At 35.7% G+C, this 23645-nt stretch overlaps 1 protein-coding gene across 16 annotated transcripts in view; it reads right to left on the reverse strand.

Annotated features, from left to right (window-relative positions):
- Positions 1-17676: 17676 nt before the first annotated feature.
- The window catches only part of Khdrbs2 (KH RNA binding domain containing, signal transduction associated 2), a 587319-nt gene continuing 581350 nt past the window's right edge, over positions 17677-23645 (reverse strand). For 10 of the 16 annotated variants that reach the window (XR_009225745.1, XR_009225744.1, XR_009225739.1 and 7 more), the window contains 2 exons: positions 18504-18605; positions 17678-17887 (listed from right to left, as the gene is read on the reverse strand). The gene's annotated coding sequence lies outside the window, so the exon portion shown is untranslated. Of the gene's footprint in view, positions 17888-18503; positions 18606-23645 lie in introns of all 16 variants that reach the window. The other 6 variants (XR_009225748.1, XR_009225747.1, XR_009225735.1 and 3 more) reach the window with 3 other exon arrangements.

Here is a 23645-nt window from a genome sequence, read left to right on the forward strand (position 1 = left end):
TCTTTAAACATACTTTCTTTATTTTCAGGATTATATATAGTATTCAAGGCCTGAAAATCTATCTTCAAAGTGGTCTAATCTATTGGTAATGCTTTCCATTAATTTTTAAATTTGGCCTATTGATTTTTTCCTTTATAAGATTTCTGTTTGGTTCTTTTTCAGAATCTCTCTCTATTAAAGTAGTCTTTTGCTCCCTGTATTTTCTCTCTAATTTCACTCCTTACATCTTCTTTTAGTTAATTGAACACTTTAACTATGAGCTTTCTAAATTCTTTCTCTGACATTTCCTCCATTGTGGTATCAGTGGAATCAGTTGAAGCATTATGAACTCTTTGAGGTGGTTTGTTCACTTGCTTTTTCATATTGTTTGTAGGTCTACCCATCTATTAGGATAGTTATCATATTTTTTTAAGCAACGGACTACTTTGTGAGCTTCTTTCTCTTAAGAGCCCTGGATTGACAGAACATCCAGATAGTGATACTTTAACCTGATGTGTAACCTCTGCTGATTCCATTAGCAGCACCCTATTTATTATAATCACTCTGAACCAAGCCTCATACCTTTTACCTTAAGAAAAATTAAAAACTTGTTGATATTGTTCTTTTTGGCTCCTCAAATTCAGGTATAGACTGTATAGACTTTTAAAAAATGTTCTGTAATAGGTTGAAAAATTAGCTGTTAAATTTTGTAGAACTGTTATAACATTAAATGAAGGCTAAAAGTGAAAAGAAGACAACTTGGGCAAAAAATAGAAAAGAAAGGGATGAAGGAAGGAAGGGAGGGCAGGAAGAAGGAAATAATAATAATACACACTAAGGTAGAAAGGACAGAAAGCTGGATGGTGAGTATTTCTGGTAGTAGAAGATAATGCAAGAGGTTGAAGAAGGGTAAGAGGAGCAAGTATAAATTAGAGCTAGGAAAACAAAGAATAATTCCAATTCATGATTTAACCCATCAGAAGAACTGCATTCAGATGAGTTGAAGGAAACAACTATCAATTGAGTTAAAGAGTAATATATCTGATCAAAGTTGAGATAAGAGTAATTTATAGTAAACCAAGCTGAGGTAAAGAAAATTCTTATTGAATCTTGGTTGAGATTTCATTGGGGTTTGGGGCATTTAGCAGACGTCCATCATTCTTTGGCTGTGGATCCCTCCAGAGTTGTTGGGGCATAGGGACCATATTCCTAGTTGCAATGGACCACCTCCCACCAGTCAATTCTGATTTTCTAGCACAGGGACCTATGGCTGACTGTTCCAAGAAGGCAGTGTTGTCTTGATTGTTTCTATTGTATGCTGGAGTTCAGGAAACAGGGCTCTGGAGTATCCCTATGCTTGTGGGTCACCATGTATCCGCTCCCCTCTACAAGATCCTGTTCATGATGGTGTAGACTCTGGAGACTGTCTGTAAGCACAGGTCCTCTTATTGTGGATTTTGTGTGGGTATTGTGTGGTGCAAAAGGGTTTCCTACAGTTAAAACCAATTTCTAGGGTATTGTAATAAAGGGACTCAGGTGGTTCAACTGGGTTTTAGTTTCTACTGCCCCAGGTTGTGGATGGTGGCACAATTTTCCTGTTGACTATGACTGACAAAGGGTCCTACCCAGTGTCCGAACCATGTCCTTCCATTTGCCAGTTTTGACCACAGGTCACCCTGGGATTCAGGTCGGGCTAGGAGTATTTGCTCCCTGTTTCCTGGGATCAAGCAACTTTCTGCCATAACTGACCTCCCCTCTGGCTATGGAAGGGATCCAGGTGCCTTCCACTTAAGTATCCTGGTATACCTAGGCAACATCTCCTAGCAGCTTTCTGCTAGCTGCTGCCACCATGTAAGAACCAGACCTCTATGTCATTAGATATCCACGCAGCTTCCTTCTAGTCAGTACAATGTGATCAAGGGACGCCTACCTTTAGGTTTCTTAGGACTCAGGCATTTTCACACAGTGCCTCCCTCCAATGTCATTTGTCAGGGCTTTGTGGTCCTGATGGATTCACTTTCCTCTCCCTGGGACTGGTGGAGCTGTGCAGAGCTTTCTACCTTTGCCCTAGTCATGAGGCTGAGCAAAGCTCTGGGTTAGGTGCACTTCCCTGCACAAGTCTGCTCCATTTCACTCCCCTTGTTCCAGGGGAGGGTGGTGTTCAGCATCATTCAGCTAGTAGCAAACCCTGTAGAATTTTTTTTTTTTTTTTGTAGCCAGATTTTTAAGTGATCCCATTGCAAGGGGACTTCCCTATGGTTTAATTTTCAGCTGTCTAGATTTGGGAAGACACTGTATTCATTTAATGGGAGTGACCATGAGGGCTCCAGGAGATGGCTGTGTACCCTTGGCTCAGCTTTCTTTTTATGATTTTGTTTTAAACTGTTTGGTTTGCTTCAAGGACACTGCTGTTTGTATCATACTTCAATTTTGTCTGCCTTTCCAGATGTTTTTAAGTGGGTGGGTAAGCTTAAGAGTTTTCTGCTCTTCCCCACTCTCTCTTTATCTCTCTGGTGCCTGGCTCCTTCCCACTACTGGTCCTGGTTCAGGGTAAGGGGACTCTGTGTTAATTTTCTGTTCTTATGAAGTGGGAATTTTCCATTATGTTAAGAGTTTAGACTCCAGATTTACCATAATCTTGGCTTGACTCTTAGCCTTATCACATTAGAATTCCATGAACCTGAGCCCAATGATCTTAATGTTTTCTCATTTTCAAAATGGAAATGATGACAAGAACAATAATAATTTTATATGTTTAATATCAAGATTAATTGAGTTACTGCAGATAATGATCTTAAAATAGTTTGTGGTTCATAGTACGTATTTGGTTTTCTTAGCAAAAACTTTGATATTCTTTGCTCATATGGTTTGGGTGTACACTATTCACAATTCAAACATATGAGAAATCAAAGCTAAAAACAAATGAAGAATAAGCAGTAGCATTGCTTCTTTTTCATACTCAATCTACTCCCATTCTTAAAATCAGATATCTCTTCTTTTTTCCTTGGGAATCACTGAACTCTGGGATGCTATTGATTGATAATATCTTACAAATCTTATCTACCAGAGAGAAAAGTCAGAAATGGGGCTCAAATCTGTTCAGCTCCTTTGCAGGCATTTGTAATGCCAGTTGGATAAGTTCAAAGTTGACCAATCCATAAAAAATCTATGAAAAGGACATTAGGACTTTTTCAGGTGTATTATAAAGAATAACAGTCATTTTTCCTTGAAATGTCACTTTTTATTTCTGTTAAGAGACAGAATCCTGAGTTGGATGGATTATAGTACTGTCTCAAAATGGCATTTCCTTTCTGAAAGGAACTGACTATAGACAAATGTTTATGTCCCTGTGTCTCCTAAATTAGCAGCAGAAGCATCATTGATTGTCAATAGATAGAATGAGGATGAGAGTTTAGGAGAAAATAATTTATGAATTGAAGATATGAGCAAACATTATTTATTTTAAAATATATTGAAGTCTCCCCTCTTTAATGCCTTTCTGGAAGATGAGGACATCTGATTTATACTATTATTGTACTATTTGTAGTATTTCTTTCTTTTTTATTTATTCATTTTAAATTATAAAAAAATTCACTGATATAAATAGAAAATAGTAAATATTTATGGGGCAGCATGTGATATTTGAATGTATATATATTGTGTAATGTTCAAATCAGCCTAAACACATTAATGTCCTCCAACATTAATCATTTTTTATGGCAAAAACATTCACAATCTTTTCCTCTAGCTTTTAAAAATATATGGTATATCATCATTATCTACACTAATCCTTTGTATAATAGTGTACCAGAACTCCTAAACTGCTATTGTTTCAAATGTTTTCTATAGCATAAACTTTTAAAATATTATTTATAGCTGATCAAGTGATTTAATTATTTTGGATACATTCTTAGAATGGATTCTTGGCATTTTCTAAGGCCAAATATGAATGACAAATTTATGTGTACTGTACTGAACATGTAGAATGTTGCTTCTTATCTCATTTCTTTTTTGCTTGACCTTAACAAAATTGTTGGGAGGCATATTGATGGGAAGACTATGTCTTCAAGGATTCAAGTATCTTGCAAAGTTCACTTAACCAGTTAATACAAGGTATAGAGGAGACCCAGGTGCTGGGTATTCTCGTAGAGTGTATCTCCCTGTCTTCCCAACTTTAGCAGAGAAAATTTAAAATGGTTCAAGAAAAACCTTCTTAGTAAGACTATATCTGAACATCCTAAAACCAGCAATAATCATTTTAATTCTTAGGGACACCTCTTTTTTTTTATTGAGTTGTTATTTGTTTTTCTCTTTATGTAGGCAGAAAATTAGAATGATATCACAACCAAAACTAAGTGCCAGTTGAGACCAATTTCAGAGGAAAAGAAATGTGAATGTACACGCAGATGCAAAGTAATTAAGTATCTTCACCAAAAATAATTGGACTATTGGATTTTAAAAATACATTTAAAAATATAACTGATATAATTTGATATGCGTAACTATTGGTTTTTTCCTTAAATTTCAAGCTCTAAACTATTTTCATATCACATTTTAACTGCATCTTCTGTATAGGTTTGTACACCTGGAATTTAAAGATGAAAATACCCATTCATTTTCATTTTCTCAACAGTGTTGCTACCTGTATGTATTCTGGGTATTGATTTTGAAGGATAACTATGCTTTGAATCCAGCTTGTCTGTCCCATTGTCCTAGTTATTATCTTATTTTGGTTATCTTCTTTCTAAACATCTTCGAATTATTAAAGTAATTATGTGTGATTATTTTGTTGCAGCAGTGCTTATAATGTTCCAAGATCTCATAAGCCACGTTTATTTTGACATGTTAGGCAGCCAGAGTATGTGATTAGAATTAAATATTAAAAATACAAATTAAGAAGAATGGTAATTTATTTTGTTATGAAAGCTTATTAACTCAACAAGATTCATATTTTTTATCTATTTTGAGTATCTAGTGTAAGCAATAGCATGTTCATAACATACACCTCATTAAGTAAAGTAATTTAGCAACAATAACAACAACAACAAAAAACTGTCCAATGACTACTAATAACTTATAAAGGCACAAATAAAATTAAATTTGGGTGAAAAAGTATTTTCCCTTGCCTAGATATAGGTGATAATTAATTTCTACATATTCCCTAGAAATAGAGAATTTTATTGTTTTTCTTAAGGGTTAACTTTTAAGAATACCATATAGCACTAAACTTAAAAAACAATGAATCCTAATTTTCCCCATGTTGACATCTTTTCCAAGAAATCAGCAGTATTTTAGATCAATTTGCCATTAATTTACTTATTTCCCTTATTCTCACAAAGTTTTATATACAGCTGTTCTTTAGACTGGTACAGATGAATTTTTTAAATTAAGAAGTAATTTGAACTTATGCACACACAAACATATATTCATATACATGTGTGTAATTATATATAATTTATCACATATTTAAATATATTTACAACTTATATAGCATATATGTATATAAATTATATTATACACATATCATATATATATGTGTGTATGTATATATATATATATATATATATATATATATATATATATACACATATATCTGTTTTGGATCAGGTTGTTCACCATGATTCATCTTCATGTGGTTGTCTTCTAGTTACCTAAAGTTCTAGGATTCAATCTACATACTATCAATGGAACATTCTTTAGGTATGTGCATAATATAACCAATTTGCATGGAGAAGGATGATTTTAAAGGAATTTTGTAAATAGTTTTACTTTTTTTCTATTAGACAAATGCTAGTCTTAGCATGGATAAGTCTTTTGAGTTGGAGCTCTTTTAGTGGACATCTGCTGATATCTATGTAACTGATCTTAATTGTTTCCATCCATGGGTAGGCTTCTCAAATGCTTTCACTTATTTATTTATTGGTTTTGTTGTTGTTGTTGTTGTTTAGAGTTGGCTTCTCCTACTAGGATATAAACTCTAGGAGGTCTGAGGTTTTTGTCTGCTTTTTTTCTGATAGTCCTCAGCAACACATTAAATAACAGTTTCCTGATCTTGAAGAACTCAGTTATTTTTCTGTTATAATGCTAAAGAATATTGTGAAGTTCAGTTTTAAAAATCTAGATTTTAATCAAAGTCAAGCATTTTGCATGAATACCTCCAGTTTTCTTAGATTACTTACTCAAGAGTTGTTGTAAGAATCAAAGATATAGTAGTTATGGATTCCTTAGATAAATTGTATTCTTGTTGCCTGTTTCTCTAACCATTCCATGTGTAGTTGTTTTTATTTGCCATGAATTGTTTCTAATTTTAAACAATATAATTATATTCTTAAAGTTCACAATGTATTTATTTGATTCAAAAGGTAAAAGTATAAAAATTTGTTCATTGAGAAGTTAGTTTCCACTCCTGCCTTTTGACTCATTCCTTTTTACCTACTTTGGTAATCACTTTTTAAAAGTCTCATAGTTAATCTGCTAGTGACACTTTAAACAAATAGACTCAAGAAGCCTATTTCTTTGGTATTATTATTAATGACTCTTGAATTGAAATTTTTATATTTTTATCTTACATATTTAAAATAGTAACCATTCTTTCCAAAGTTCCTTTGCTGAGCCACAGGGTGCATGATTAATAATTATAGTGTGTTATTGGAAAGGCAGCATGCCTTTAGTTGGGAACAGTGTCCACACATCAGTATTCACCAAAAGATCCCAATTTTTCCAGGTTACTCACTGACAATACCTGAGCTCAAAAGGGACACCAATGTAGGGCTACTCCTGACTACACAAAAGTTTGCTAACAGGAAATTTGCACTCGTCTCTATTGTGATGGTTGAAACAGCTCTTTGTAGCTCCTGCTACCCAATCCTCCTTTCTTTCATAGGTATTAGACATGTATTGCCATCCAAAATCTCTCTTGCCTCCTCTTGTACTCATCTTTTATCCTGATATTTATCTCTAGCAAACTCTTGTACATTTACTGCTTACTTCATATGTGCTTCTTATAGGAACAGCTTCTGTTGTTTTAGAGGTGGTTTAAGAGAGGTGAAAGACTTATACAATGAAAACTACAGAACCCTAAAGAGAGAAATAGAAGAAGATCTTAGAAGATGGAAAAATATACCCTGTTCATGGATAGGCAGAACTAACATCATCAAAATGGCGATATTACCAAAAGTTCTCTATAGGTTTAATGCAATGCCAATCAAAATCCCAACGGCATTTCTTGTAGAAATAGAGAAAGCAATCATGAAATTCATATGGAAAAATAAAAGACCCAGAATAGCAAAAACAATGCTAAGCAGGAAGTGTGAATCAGGCGGTATAGCGATACCAGACTTCAAACTATACTACAGAGCAATAGTAACAAAAACAGCATGGTACTGGTACCAAAACAGGCGGGTGGACCAATGGTACAGAATAGAGGACACAGAAACCAATCCACAAAACTACAACTACCTTATATTTGATAAAGGGGCTAAAAGCATGCAATGGAGGAAGGATAGCATCTTCAACAAATGGTGCTGGGAAAACTGGAAATCCATATGCAACAAAATGAAACTGAATCCCTTTCTCTCGCCATGCACAAAAGTGAATTCAAAATGGATCAAGGAGCTTGATATCAAATCAGAGACACGCCATCTGATAGAAGAAAAAGTTGGCTACGATCTACATTCGGTGGGGTCGGGCTCCAAATTCCTCAACAGGACACCCATAGCACAAAAGTTAATAACTAGAATCAACAAATGGGACTTACTCAAACTAAAAAGTTTTTTCTCAGCAAAAGATACAATAAGAGAGGTAAATAGAGAGCCTACATCCTGGGAACAAATCTTTACTCCTCACACTTCAGATAGAGCCCTAATATCCAGAGTATACAAAGAACTCAAAAAATTAGACAATAAGAGAACAAACAACCCAATCAACAAATGGGCCAAGGACCTGAACAGACACTTCTCAGAGGAGGACATACAATCAATCAACAAGTACATGAAAAAATGCTCACCATCTCTAGCAGTCAGAGAAATGCAAATCAAAACCACCCTAAGATACCATCTCACTCCAGTTAGATTGGCAGCCATTATGAAGTCAAACAACAACAAGTGCTGGCGAGGATGTGGGGAAAAGGGTACACTTGTACATTGCTGGTGGGACTGCAAATTGGTGCAGCCAATTTGGAAAGCAGTATGGAGATTTCTTGGAAAGCTGGGAATGGAACCACCATTTGACCCAGCTATTCCCCTTCTCGGTCTATTCCCTAAAGACCTAAAAAGAGCATGCTACAGGGACACTGCTACAGCGATGTTCATAGCAGCACAATTCACAGTAGCTAGACTGTGGAACCAACCTAGATGCCCTTCAATGGATGAATGGATAAAAAAAATGTGGCATTTATACACAATGGAGTATTACTCTGCATTAAAAAATGACAAAATCATAGAATTTGCAGGGAAATGGATGGCATTAGAGCAGATTATGCTAAGTGAAGCTAGCCAATCCCTAAAAAACAAATGCCAAATGTCTTCTTTGATATAAGGAGAGTAACTAAGAACAGAGTAGGGTCGAAGAGCATGAGAAGAAGATTAACATTAAACAGGGATGAGAGGTGGGAGGGAAAGGGAGAGAGAAGGGAAAATGCATGGAAATGGAAGGAGACCCTCAGAGTTATACAAAAGTACATACAAGAGGAAGTGAGGGGAAGGGGAAAAATAATATAAGGGGGACAAACGAATGTCAGTAGAGGGGGCAGAGAGAGAAGAGGGGAGGGGAGGGGAGGGGAGGGGAGGGGGGATAGTAGAGGATAGGAAAGGCAGCAGAATACAACAGACACTAGTATGGCAATATGTAAATCAATGGATGTGTAACTGATGTGATACTTCAATCGGTATATGGGGTAAAAATGGGAGCTCATAACCCACTTGAATCAAATTGTGAAATATGATATATCAAGAACTATGTAATGTTTTGAACAGCCAACAATAAAAAATTAAAAAAAAAAAAGAAGTGGTTTAAGAAAGCATGGGAACATCAGCCTAAGTATAATGTGGGGCTAAGACAATTCCTTGCAAACTTAGAGGTCTAATGGCTAATGCTTTCTTTACTGATAATCTAGTAAACCTCCCCCATGGAGTAGAATGCTCCATCTGCACAATGATCCAGGTATTTGAAATACATGGAAAGAACAATGCCTATAAGCATGGCGGACTTGTCTGTTTATTACTAAGTTGTTTACTCCTGTAAACGGAAAATTAGAAATGGAGGGTGAGTAACAAATAGTTAATAGTCAGGCATGAAGCCAGAGGACCTCTGTGATAGTTTAGGAAGAGACACTCATCCCACTCAGTGAAAGAGCTGACACAGCTGAATAGCTGTTAGTTAATAGCTCTCTATTAAGGGCTCTAAAAAACATTCAAACATTAGCCTAGTAAAGTCTGTTCTAATAAGGTCAGGATCCTAGCTGGGAAAATCTGGTTCACTGAAGCATCAGATGAGAACATCTGGGTGCTAATCCTAGGGATTGTGTTCACGAGTGAACACACACACCTTTAAGTGATCTATGTTCTTATCTAATCCCTTACTCTTGGCTGTGAGTGGGATCTCTGGCTTGCTTTGAGGCAGGATAGAATTTGGAAAAAGGAGATGGTACAGCACTTTCTTAGCATGCCTTAATTCATCCTCAGCCTGGTAAAAAAAAAAAAGAAAAGAATAAGAGAAGAAAATAAAAGGCAATTGTGATAATCGATAACTCCTGTGATTATGTTTCACTATGATTAGGCAGATCCTCTTTCTGGCATTGAAGAAGAAAAACAATCAAATAGAACTGCTTATGGAGAGGGTCATACGGCAGGAAATTCATATATCCTTTAAATTCATATATCCTCTTGCTAGCTTCTTATCCTTGGAGCTACCAAGAAGCTTGGAACCTTAGTTGTTTAGTCATAGGAATATAACTCTTAACAACATGAATGAGTTTGGAAGTAGTTACCCACCTCCTCCCGAACAAACCTCGAAATAAGAATGACACTTTGATTTTAGCTTTGTATGAACCTTAGCATAGCAGCTAAGCTATGCCTGGACTTTTGACCTACAGAAACTTTGAGATGATAAAGATGTATTGTTTTAAGTCACTAAGCTTGTGGTAATTTGTTATTCAGCAACAAAAAACTAATATAAGTCAGTGGACTCCTTTAAACCTTAATTGCTTGCAAAGATACCCACCCTCTCCATTAAAGGTTTTCTCCATCAGTCCATCAGTGAGGACACTCTACTCTGAAAGGCAGCAGATACCCCTTTAAGAGTTACCATACCTCTTCTGTTGGTGGTTAGGTCAATAATTAGGGTTAATTCTCAGTAGAACCTAGCTGGAGAAAGCTGATACTGATAAGGAAGAAAGAGATAACAATCAAAGGAACTACAAAAATTAGTTAACATGTACCAGCTGGATTCAATGGCATGCCCCTAAGATTGGATTTTGAGGTCAGTTGGTCAAGACAGAATGTAAGTCTGAACAAACAAGAATTCATTGATTTGTGTATCTTTTGTTAGAACATAGGATTTAACACTACTGCAGAGACCTCAGGAGAAAGGAATAAGTCAGCATTAGAGTGGCAATTAAAAGCCTGGAGGAAGTTATGGCCCAAGCTAAACAGTGGGGATGCCTGAGTTTTACTGACAGATAGTAGAGGAAGAAATAAGATAGGTGAGAGAAGTGGGCAATCTGGAATGGATATATTAAATAAGACAATAAGATCAACCAGAGGATTTTATTGCATGGAAGAGCCCAGAAGACACAACAATCATTAAGACCTTCAAAAATAGCATGTGGTAGAGGCATCAGCATCACTAAGGACTATAGTTGTAACTCTCTTCTGCAGACCAGGGATGAAGGCAGGAGTGCTCACAGAATTGAGTTCATCAAAAGCAAAGGGAATAATGGGGCCCAAAGTAATGGAGCCCATTTGGAGATTAATGACAGGGGATCACAGTTACTATAATGCCTGCAAGGTTGGAGGATCAACCATGGAGACTTGTAAGCAATTGTAGGGATAGTCACTACATCTGCAGGACAAAATAGATTGTTAGCCAATGAAGGAGCTGCTTCATAGCCACATATAGAACAAAGCAACAATTGGGGAACATGAGTCTGAGGAAGTCACCTCTCTAAAAATGTCATGATATCTTGCCCAGGTCCTACATCTGAATAAATGTTATTCTATGAAGCCGATTGACTAAGTAGATGTGGGTTACTGGAAAAAGGATGATGCTATAACAATGCCACAAATAGAAACTGTAAATACTCCCTTAGTCCTGTGGCAGAACCTGTGGTGGTGGGATGTTAGTAGTGGGTAATGATGCACTGTGGAGTTTATAAGCCCTAGTGGGAAAATTACAACACAGGTCGCTGGCTATGCCATCTGCAGCAGAGGATTATTTGCCTTCTGAAAAACAGCTCTTGTTATCTTACTGAGTCCTGGTAGGCACAGACTGTTGTCCATGGAGTAACAAGTGGCCATGCATTCAGAATTATCCATAATAAATTAGATTCTGATTGACCCACCAAGTCATCAAGTTAAATGATCTCATAAGTATTTATTTTATTCTAAGATGAAAATGGTATATCCTGAGCAGAACAAGAGGACATGAATATGACCTATAAGCAGGTAGCTCAAACCAGCATGTCAGCAACAATAATTACACCAATTTCCCACCCCTAGCTTTCCCATTTTATTGCCTACTGGGGGCTCCCCTATGACCAGTTGAAAAGGGAAGAAAAGCCACAGTCTTTTGGATGGATCAATTTGAAATGTAGGTGAGTTTTGAAAATTGATGGTGGCTGTATTACAGTCATATTCAGGGGTGACTTTGAAACACAATGGAGAGGGAAATCCTTCCTCATGGATGGAGCTTCAAGCAATGCACTTAGTTATCTACTTTGGAAGAAACAAAAAGTAACGTCAAATAAAAACATACAAATTCTTGGGCAAAGATCAATGGTCTAAGGTTAGAAAAGAAAATGATTAGAGTACCAATGTCAGGGAGGTATGGAGTAGAAATATGTGGGAAAACATGGGGGAGAAGATACAAATTTGCAGATGTTTGTGCTAACAAGAAATCATCCACTGTTGCAGAGGTACTGAATGATCAAGTAGACAAAATGATTTAACCAATGGCTTTAGACCGTTTTTGTCATTGATCTCTCCACAACTGGCATGAAGGATATATGAACAGATGGGTCACAATGGAAGAGATGGGGGCTGCACATTAGCTCTATGGCATGTATTGCCACTTAACCAAGCCTGATTCAGCGACTGCCACCTCTCAATGCTCAACCTTCTAGCAACAGATACCAAGTGGACACTTGCAACAATTCAGTCACACTGATGTTGCTCTATTCTGGAAGAATGAGAGGTTCATTTTAGAGGAGCTTATTATGATTATAGGTAATAATTATGGCTTTGACTTTTCTTCCCACAAAGCTTTAGTATACATCACTATCTAGAGGTTTACAAAAAGTTAGATCTACAGATTATGAAATCTGATAACATCCAACAAGGGGAACTACCTCATTACAAATGTGAAGTGAGCCACTCATTGAATCATAAGTCACACCATCCAGAAGCAGCTGGTGTCATAGAACGCTGGAACCACTTTGATGGCAATACTGTGCAAGAATGGATTGTTGTGTCAGGACATAAAATATATGCTGTCTCAAAGGTCTAATTAGGAAGAATAAATGAACTCAAGAACCAAGAAGTAGGAAAGGAGTGGCACCACTACCCATCTTCCATTACTCCAGTTACCAAGTTGGGACTTTGTGAGATCCAAATCTGTAAAGGGAGCAGACTTTGTCAAGGGAACAGCAGAGGTCCCATTAAACTACAAGTACAGCTGTCACCTGAGCACTTTACTTTTTGTATCTAGAAACCAGCAGGTGAGAAGAGGTGTCAACATCTTGGCAGGAGTAATTGTCCCTGATCTCCAGAATGAAGTAAGACTGCTTTTATCACGAGGGGCCAGAGGAGAATATGTGTGGAATTCACATGATCCAGTTGGATATCTTGTGGTAGTCTGTTGTTCAGTTTTAATGGTGACTAGGCCTGTGCAGTTATCTTCCTTGTTTGTTATGATCACTTAGGGTTCAGATCTATCAAGAATGGGCATTGGGGTCACATCATTGGGTAAGCCAGTTACAAGGTTGTAATTTATTCTTCCAACCTTCCTGTTTAATTTTTTTTTTTCAGGACAAGGGATCCACAAGAATGAGGGACTGCTTCTTGAAATACGTGGAGAGACTCAATGAGATACATAAAGGGTGATGTGTGGTGGTCATGGAAGTGCACCACTCAGATATCCCTGCAAGAGAATCTGCTGCAAAAATAGTTGGCAGATAGTCTCCAGTTGCTGTATTTTTGAGATACACCACAGTGTTCATATAAATCCCATGTTCTTCCTGGGCTATCCCTAGCTCGTAATTGAGCACATCAGAGTTACTAAAGCTGGGAGGTTCCTACCTGACACAGTGCTCTGCTGATAGTCAAACCTCACTTCAGGGCTGTATTTCTCTCCCTTCCCAGCCTTCCTTTCTTCCTTCACACCTTTCAGAGATGCCAGACTTACATCAGAAGCTGAAGGCTTTTCCTGCTTCTTCTCTCCTTCATAATCCTCTTCAGGCTTTCTTTCCAGTAAATCATTTGCATATCTATTTCTACCTTGGATCTGCTTCTCACAAGATTCAAAATGATACCTTAGATAATGTCTATGGAAGCTCTCACCATTGACCAAAACTAAGCATTCTAACATGTTACAGAAATTGTTCATAACTTAAGTTACTTTCTCATACTTCTAAACCATGGAATCATAAATATTTTTGTGTGCATGCAGGTCTGATTATGTAAACAAAAGGAAATAATTATCTCTTATTAAATAAATTATATTTATCCATTTGAAATAAGAGAAGATTTATTTATACTACTTGCAATATTTACACCATTTGTTATAGAAGTAAAGAGAAACCAAGTTCAAATATAATGTTTTAGATTTCATAATATATCCCATTTCTGCTTAAAAGAAAAAAAGTAAGCCAATGAGGTAGTGCACTCCTATAATTCCATAGATTCTGGAGGCTGAGGCAGGAGGATTGCAAATTCAAGGCCAACCTCAGGAGCTTATCAAGGCAATAAGGACTTAGCAAGTCCCTGGCTCAAAAGAAAACATTAAAAAGTGGCTGGGAGCATGGCTCAGTGCATAAACACCCCTGACACCCCTGGGGTCAATCTCTGGGGGCCAGGGGGAGACAGAGAGAGAGAGAGAGAGAGAGAGAGAGAGAGAGGAGAGAACTCTTTTTAATGTGGATAAAATCATCTTTAAAGGCAAATAATTGTAGGTATTATTGCAGGTACAAAGGGTGGGTTGGTGGGACTTTTACTGTTCTTATCTGATAGCTGTAGTAATTTGTGATAATGAATTGAAATGAAATGTCATACCGAGTAATTATAGCTAAGTTTATACGTGTAGTGATAGAGAAAATACAAGGAGTATTATTAATGTTCATCACTTTTGTATTTGCCCCAAAAGAATGAAGTATTTAAGTCATTGCTATGTTAACTTTGGATTTACATATTTTTTTTTAGATCACAATTTCTTTAGGGATTGTTTTTATATGCTTGAAAAGGATATATATTTTAGACATCTGGTTAAGAAAGAAAATGCAAAAAGAGTTGTTTCTATTCAATATAATGTTTGTATCATGCTGAGTTGATTTCTTTAGAAAAATGTGCTGTGTGTTTGGGTGGTCTTTTCCATGCACACTCTCTTGTCAAGTACTATGCCTGTAACTGCAGTCCCAGCTGGGTAGACACGAATGCTAAACTACACTACCTGACCTTTCACTTTGTGGTCAAATCTGTGCATCTAGTCCTCATTTTTCCTTTCTTCAGCTTCTTTGGAGTCCCAACTGACTACCTAGAGTTACTTCCATTCATTCCGTTATATAATAAAGAACATGGCTATTCTTTATCCTCTTGGGAGGGATCCTTGAATTTCTCATCATCCTAGTATCTTTGTTATTTACGGTAGTCATAGTGGCCTATACTAGAGTTTATGCTAATGAGATAACTCATGAAAACCTCAAATTGTTTATGTTAATGGGATGAGTCAGGATGGGGATTGGCCAAGTCAGAAAGATCATTCCGGTGATTAGAGGGTTGAGGTTTTAAGCCATGTGGTACCAGCCTGAGAAACGGGCTGGAGATTGAATTAAACTTTGTGACAGATGATTCAACCAATCATGCCCATATAATGAAAACTTTGTATAAATAAAACTCATAAAAAACTCTGTCTAATGAAGTTCACAACAGGCTTTTGGTTGGTGATATACAGATGTGCCAGGAGGATGATCCATTCTCAAGATGTAGAAACTTCATGTGTGGAATCTTAGCTCTCACTCTGTGTCTTTATTTATTTAGCTGGTCCTTATTTTTACCTTTTATAACAAAACTGAAATATAAATGTAGTGCTTTTTTTGAATTCTTGAAGTTGTTCTATTGAATTCTAAATATGAAGGGTGTACCCTTAACATAACTTTGACCTAAGCTAAAGTTTGACTTGTTAGTGTCAGGAATTGCATTGCATACTCTTTACCCTCTAAAGCATAATCATTCTTTCCTAAAACCAACCATCTTATTTTCTTAACTTCCAATTTCTCCTTTCTATGTAAACTTCTCAGGCAAATCTCTTAGTTGATGTCCATGATCATGTGTGTAACCATTTTGCCTGTACTGTTTCAATACTGTTTCAACTGGTTTCTCTTCATTGAATCTATTCTGTATTTCTGAGTCAAATTAATCTCTTACCCTCCCTGCATACTCAAATATGTCTTTTAGAGATGTCTGTTTATAGTCCACAATAATATCTCTGAAGTAGTAGATACTCATTTATTTGTTAAATAAACGTATTCCTGACAACCAAATTCCATATCTCTGAGGAACTCCCACAAGTTGGCCCCACACAACTCTTCAACCCTGTGTCATCTTACTAACATATATATTTTGCTACAAACCAATTATTTTACTCATCATCAGCTGCAGCATTATTACCAACAAACAATAAGAATCCATCCCTATTCCACAGAACAAATTGTGCATTTCTAAAATTCTTTTTCTGCTTTGCTTGCCTGTACTCCGATTTTCTGTGAGTCATTTTGGACTTCCCATTTTCTTAAAAATTCTCTCACCTGAGTTTTTGTAGCACATATCATATGCATATTATATGTGATGCATACATTCTCATTTAACTCCTAGAGTCTAAACCACCTTGAATTTTAATCTACTTTTTATTCTTCCAGGTCCTTTTGAGAACTCTACCATGGACTTTTGAAGACAGGCAAATAAAAATTTTAGGATCTCAAGGACTAACATATGTAAAAGGTGCATAAACATTTCAGTTTTGCTGTAGGTTTTCTTTTATTCTATCTAATTAGCAAGAGCTCTAAAAAATGAAGATGATAAAAACACTGTAACTACTAATTCTGAAGGGGTTCTAATCAATCAGATAAGTTAAATGTCTTTAAAATTTTAACCATTATCCTGTTTATTGCCACAATGATAACAAATTTTTAATACCGATATTAATATACTAGTCATGTGTGATTTTTTTCACTTAATTGTCCTAATCCAAACTTTTCCCATTTATGTTTCCAAAGACAAGTTACTTATTTCCACCATAGAAACAAGAAAAAACACACATTTCAGGATAATGGGGTGGCCTTCACTATTTCCAAGCAGGGAAGGAGTTGTGTCCCAAATATTATTTGAGAAATATGACACTGCCTGGCAGCTTTGTAAATCATTACTTTGACATATACTAATATGCTCATAAGTAATTGAAGACTGACTATTGGCATTAAGTTTATCATTTTGTGGCAAAGAAGAAAAATAGGACACTGGTCTCACTGACAAAGGACATACAATTCAATAATTACTTAATAGACACATACCTTGGGCAAAAATGTCCTTTATAAAAGAAAAAAAAAACTTTTCTAATGATCCAATCCTGGAGATAGCTGCAGGGAAATTACTTAAGTCTTTTGGGCAAATAGTTCTGGGGCTTTACATCTACATTTGTTTTAAAGATGTTTATATGGTCTGGACCTGACCAATCAATAATAATACTGAAAGAGTATAATGTTATAAAGCTGAATTTTAAAGTGCAGAGCATGTAAACTGTGAATAGAGACAAATGTGTTTGAAAATAAAGATGAAGTGAATAGCAAAAATTTACTTCTCTGAAAAGCTTTATCTGATAAAGTCCAAATTTCCTTCTGAGAGACCACATTATTTTTACTTACTGTCAATGGAAATACATTTTTACAGATCTCGCTTTGTCAAATATAATCTTGCAGTTGTTCTATATTCCTACACCTGAGTTAGTGGTTTCTCTCAAATAGTATTTTCAATCATTTACAGGTTTGTGAGTCAATACCTATTTTAAAATGCTCAGTTGAAAAATTTTAAATTAACTCCTATACACTCAAAGGGATTGCAAAACTATATACTGATATAATAGTCTATAAAAGGACACAGTGACTGTAAATGTAATGATTTTTATTTCCTTACTCCTGCCTCTTATATTAGTTATTATATTGAATTTGTAAGAAATCAGAATAATAGAATTGTAGACATGTACATATTTTAAACACTATTTATTTAAAAAATTTACAGGTTTATGATAGGTTTTCACTGAAGACCACAGGTAAATCAAAGTTGACTTCTGTTTGAGCCAATGAACACGTTTTGCAGGTGAAGTTAAAAACAGGTGAATGATTGCATTTTTGGTGAAGACCCCACTCCAATGCTTCCCATGGTTCCAGTGTCTTCCGTGGTGAGCAGGATTGCTTTTTGGAGGAAAGTATCTGAAACCAAATGAGATGTACATAGATTGAGAATGGCTTCCCGGAAAATTTCTCACATAAAATGAAGGCTATATTAGTACAACAGTGTGGATGTCCTGATGCCTGGACTGAGGAAACCACAGGGTAGCTGCAAATGGAGTGAGGTTTCTATCTCTTAAGATTCTAAGTGCCCAGGCAAAAGAGGCAAGAGTGGTGAGCAGGGAATAGATTTTATCCTGTCGCCAAGAGAGACAAGCTTAAGCTCAAATATAGGGCATGCAAACTGTCCCAAAGATGAAATTGTAAGAGTTTGGTACACATTTCTAGGGCTGAGTTGAGTGGTTAACCCTCGTGTGAGGATTCTGCATACAATTCCCATTTCTCTCTTGATTCTGTGGCTTTTGAGATTCATTAGGGAGAGAAAGGCTTGCTTTGGAAACACATGGTTTTAAAACTCAGGTTGGGATTCTATAAGTTACATCTCTCCCTTTCATTTATGAACATTTGTCAATTTCCAAGGAAGTTTAATTTTGATCCATGTTTTGGAAGAGGGAAGAAAAATCATAAGGAGCTAAAGGAAAAGCAGCATATTACCTACAAGAGATATATCATTGTTAGCATCAGACATCTTACTTACGCCAGGTGTGGTGGCATGTTCCTTTAATCCTGGTGATTCTGGAGGCTGAGGCAAGAGGACTACAGATTCAAAGACAGCCTGGGCAAATTAGTGAGACCCTGTCTTGAAATAAAATAATACAAAGAACTAGCAAAGTGGCTCAATGATAAAGCACACCTGAGTCCAATCCCTAGTACCAAACAAAACAATTAAAAAAAAAAGGAAAGAAAGGGGGAAAAAAGAAATACCTACTTAATTGAGGAAATGTCATTCATTCAATAATCATTTTATGAACATTTCCTATATGCCAAAACAATGTTAGGTATTAGAGTGACAAGGACAAATAGGTCTAGTTTCTGTCTCAAAAAAACTTACATTCTAATGGGAGTCATGGACAAATAAGCAAAAATAATAATACAGTATGTTACATTCTCTACAGTGTTTGCTGGAAGTACTATGAGAAAATTTCTTGGAAAATTGGAAGAGCAAGGAAGAAGGATCAGAAAATATTTTCAAAAAAGTAGTATATAAGTCTAAATATCATATATATGTATACACACACACACATATATATACGATTTTAAGTTTGAATGTATAAATGGCTATGTGTTGAATTATGACAGGTATTCAAAGGTAAGTTAGTACTAGGTTTGAAAGATCAAATGGAAATTCTAGTTTCATGGGGAGATGGTTTAAATTTTTAAGCTAGGAGCAACAATACAGCAGATATTCTTTTTAGGCTTTCTGTCAACCATGCAATTAAGAGAAAGGGGTGGTAAATTAGTAGTTTGTTTTGTTCAATAACTAAAGCGTATGGCAATGGGGAATCTAGGAGGGTGATCTTGGGAAAAGCTCAGTGGGTCACAATGTGAATCTTGATTCAAAGTTTGTCTCAAATGATTTTTCCTCAGAATGGTCTTTTGAATGAAACGAGAGTAGAAAAGAAGGCCCTAAATCAATCACAAGAGCACCCAATACGATTACTGGTTCAGACTATGTATGAAACTCTCTTGAGGTGGAAATATAGTTGTGAAAGTGACATAGAAATAGAAGAAGGTAAAAGCTGATTCTCAGATGAAGGTATTAGTGTTTACCTACATGCCCAGGTATTTCATGCTGCTGCTGTTTTAATCAGTATTATTCAAGTTCTAAAAGAAGACAGGAATGACTATGAGAAAGAACCGGCCTCATATGTGAGCATAGCCAATATAAATTTGTATATTAAAATAAATTTTAATATACCTAAGTACCATTTTAATACCAAATAGTCTTTAGAGGAAAGTGACATGTAGCATGTAGAACTGTCCTGGTCATGAGGCAAAGAAGAAAGAAAACAATGATTAAATTGCCTTCCAGGCATTGTGCTAGGCACTTTATTAGAATAAAAATACTTCTTGAATTAGAATGTGCACATATCATAATTTCTCATTTTAGTTGAGAAGATTAACAGAATGGCATCAGTTCATCCTAACAATAAAGCCATAACATAAGCAATTTTGAAAAATAATTTCAAATTCACAAAGTCAAAGTTCAGATAAAATTAAAAACTTATAGGGATTTGGCTGTGAATAGAATATTTTTGAGTGTTTATATTTTCTACCTTTGATAAATGTAGCTCTGCTAATGCGTATGCTTTAGGTTCAGTCCTATGGAGATTGTCACTTTTGATCTCCTTGATCTCTACTTTCCTGACAGGGACATTTGAACATTTTTCTCAAGGATAAATCACCTCAAATTTATCACTGCCAAAGAAAATTAACAAAGCCGATATCTTGTAGATCTCAGGTCACAATAATTCTCTCCATACTCGGAGGGCAGTGTGCAATTACACAAATATAAATGAAAACCAATATTCTCCTTCCTTAAACATCCTAATTTATCTCTCAGTTATCTTTTCTGAAGTATTCATGACTTGAGTTTAAAAAAAAAAGCAGTAACGGCCTACTTATACCAAAATAAATTACCCTTTGATATCCAGTACAGCAACCTAGCATTTGAGAAAAACAGAACTTCACAATAGCTTAATATATTCAGAATTTGACAAAATATGACCTATTTACTGAAGCAGAAAATGCACCACAGGTTTTTCAACATTTCTTTCTTTCTTTTTTTTTAAATTCTAAAAGCAGATAAATCATATTTACCAATGAAAGAAAAGAACTGCTTTTAGACTTACTTATCCAGGGAAAAATAGGAAGAGAAATAGAGGGGGGAAGACACAGAAATTTTGACTCAGAAATTTACTCCTAAGATATAAAATGTGGTGGATTTTAAAAGATTTCCTGATAATGTCAAAATATGAGAAACTTTTGATGAACTTATGTAAAGGAAAATAGTAATTACAGCAGATCTGTTTTATATACTATGGGACAGTTTATGGAAGCCACATGTTCATGTTGCCATTTTTCATAGAAGACATATTTTTTTTTGTCAGAATTTTCAATATGCTTGAAAAAGGAATATCATATAAAACCCGTGCTCTGGCTTAGACATTCTCCTGAGTGCTCATCTGTATGGTGGCACTTTTACACATAGCGATTTAATTTTCTCTAGAGTAAGTACAAGAAAGAGGGGAAAAACCCCTGGCAAATATGGGCAATTCATTATAAAAATAAGTATATAATAAAACAACAATAGCCAGGCACAGTGGTACACTCCTGTAATCGGAGTGGCTTGGGACAGGGATGAAGGAGAATTGCAAGTTCAAAGCCAGCCTTAGCAACTTATTGAGGACCTAAGCTACATATCAAAACCCTGTCTTAAAATGAAATATAAAAAGGGCTGGGGATGTGGCTCAGTGGTTAAGCATCCCAGGGATCAATCCCTGGTGCCAAACAAACAATAAAACAATATATTGCATATTTCAGAAAGGTAGAATAAAGTATTTTGAGTTTTCATCAAGAAGCAATGATAGACCAGGCATGGTGGCACCCGCCAAAATCCTAGCAGTCATGAGGTTGACACAGGAGGATCACAAGTTCAAAGCCAGCCTCAGCAATGGCAAGGTGCTAAGGAAGTCAGTGAGACCCTATCCCTAAATAAAATTCAAAATAGGGCCGGGATGTAGCTCAGTAGTTGAGTGCCCCTGAGTTCAATCCCTGGTACACCCTCCCCCCAAAAAACAAGCAATGATAAATATGTGAGGAGATAAAAAATGTTTAACATGATCTAAATATTACACAATATAGACATGTATGAAAACATCATATAACTCCATTGATATATATCAATTTAGTGTTTTTATATATTAGTTAAAATAAATTTGACATAAATGAAAAAAAGTAAGTTAAGATTTAAAAAGATATTTTAAAAGTGTCAATGACCTACTGCATGTTACGATGAAGGACTTTCATGTCTCAATGCAAAACAACAGAGTATAAATAAATGTATGAATGAGATAACTTTACAGTACTTGTGGTTAAAATAGACTAATAAGAGACCCTGAAAAAAAAAAAAACAGTCAAAAATCCTTGAAATGAGGGATACAATAAATCAAATAAAAAACTCAATAGAAAGCATAACCAACAGACTAGATCACTTGGAAGAAATAACATCAGATAATGAAGACAAAGTATACAATCTGGAAAATAATGTTGATCACACAGTGAAGAAAGTTAAAGACCATGAGCAGAATATCCAAGAATTATGGGATAGCATCAAAAGACCAAACCTAAGAGTTATTGGGATAGAGGAAGGCATAGAGTTTCAAACCATAGGAATGCACAATCTCTTCATTGAGATAATTTCAGAAAATTTCCCAAGCATGAAGAATGAATTGGAAAACCAAATATAAGAGGCTTACAGGACACCAAATGTACAAAATTACAACAAATCTACACTAAGGCACATTTTAATGAAAACGCCTAGCAAGCAGAATAAAGATAGAATCTTAAAAGCTATAAGAGAGAGGAATCAGATCACATATAGGAGGAGACCAATTTGTATCTCAGCAGATTTTTCAACCCAGACCCTCAAAGCCAGGAGGTCATGAAACAACATATACCAAGCTCTGAAAGAAAGTGGATGCCAACCAAGAATCTTATATCCAGCAAAACCAAGCTTTAAATTTGATGATGAAATAAATACCTTCCATAATAAACAAAAGTTAAAAGAACTTACAACTAGAAAGCCTGAAGTACAGAACATCCTCAGCCAAATATTCCACAAAGAGGAAATGAAAAACAATGATGAAAATCAGCAGAGGGAGGAATTACACTAAAGGGAAATCTAATCAGAGGAGAAACTAAGTCATGTTAAATACGCAAAATAAACAAAAATGGCTGGGAATACAAATGATGTATCAATAATAACCCTGAATGTTAATGGCCTAAACTCACTGATCAAAAGACATAGATTAACAGATTGGATTAAAAAAAAAAAAAAGACCCAACAATACGCTGCCTCCAAGAGACACATTTCATAGAAAAAGACATTCACAGATTGAAGGTGAAGGGTTGGGAAAAATCATACCACTCACATGGACTGCAGAAGCAAGCAGAGGTTTCCATTTTCATATCAAATAAAGTAGACTTCAAACTAAAGTCAATCAAAAAAGGATAAAGGATGTTACATACTTCTCAAGGGAACCATACACCAACAAGACTTAACAATTATATATGCCCCAAACAACGGAGCAGCTATCTTCTTCAAACGAATTCTTCTCAAGTTCAAGAGTCAAACAGACCACAACACAATAATTTTGGGTGATTTTAACATACCTCTTTCATCACTAGATAGATCTTCCAAACAAAAGCTGAACAAAGAAACTATAGAACTTAATAATATAATCAATAACTTAGACTTAACTGACATATATAGAATATTCCAACCTTCAATGAGAGAATATACTTTCTTCTCAGCAGCACATGGACCCTTCTCTAAAATGGACCACATAATATGCCACAAAGCAACTCTTAGCAAATATAAAAAGTAGAGATACTACCCTGCATTCTATCATATCATAATGGAATGAAATTAGAAATCAATTATAAAATAAGAAATAAAATCCACTCTAATACCTGGAGACTAAATAATATACCGAATGAACAATCGGTTACAAAAGACATCAAGGAGGAGATTGAAAAGTTTTTAGAGGTGAATGAGAACACAGGTACAACATATTGAAATTTCTGGGACACTATGAAAGTAGTTTTAAGAGGAAAG

The sequence above is a fragment of the Marmota monax genome, unplaced genomic scaffold, assembly GCF_021218885.2.
Source record: "Marmota monax isolate L192 unplaced genomic scaffold, Marmota_monax_Labrador192_F-V1.1 WCK01_AAM20220418_F8-fsc00116, whole genome shotgun sequence".
Classification (NCBI taxonomy): Eukaryota; Metazoa; Chordata; class Mammalia; order Rodentia; family Sciuridae; genus Marmota; species Marmota monax.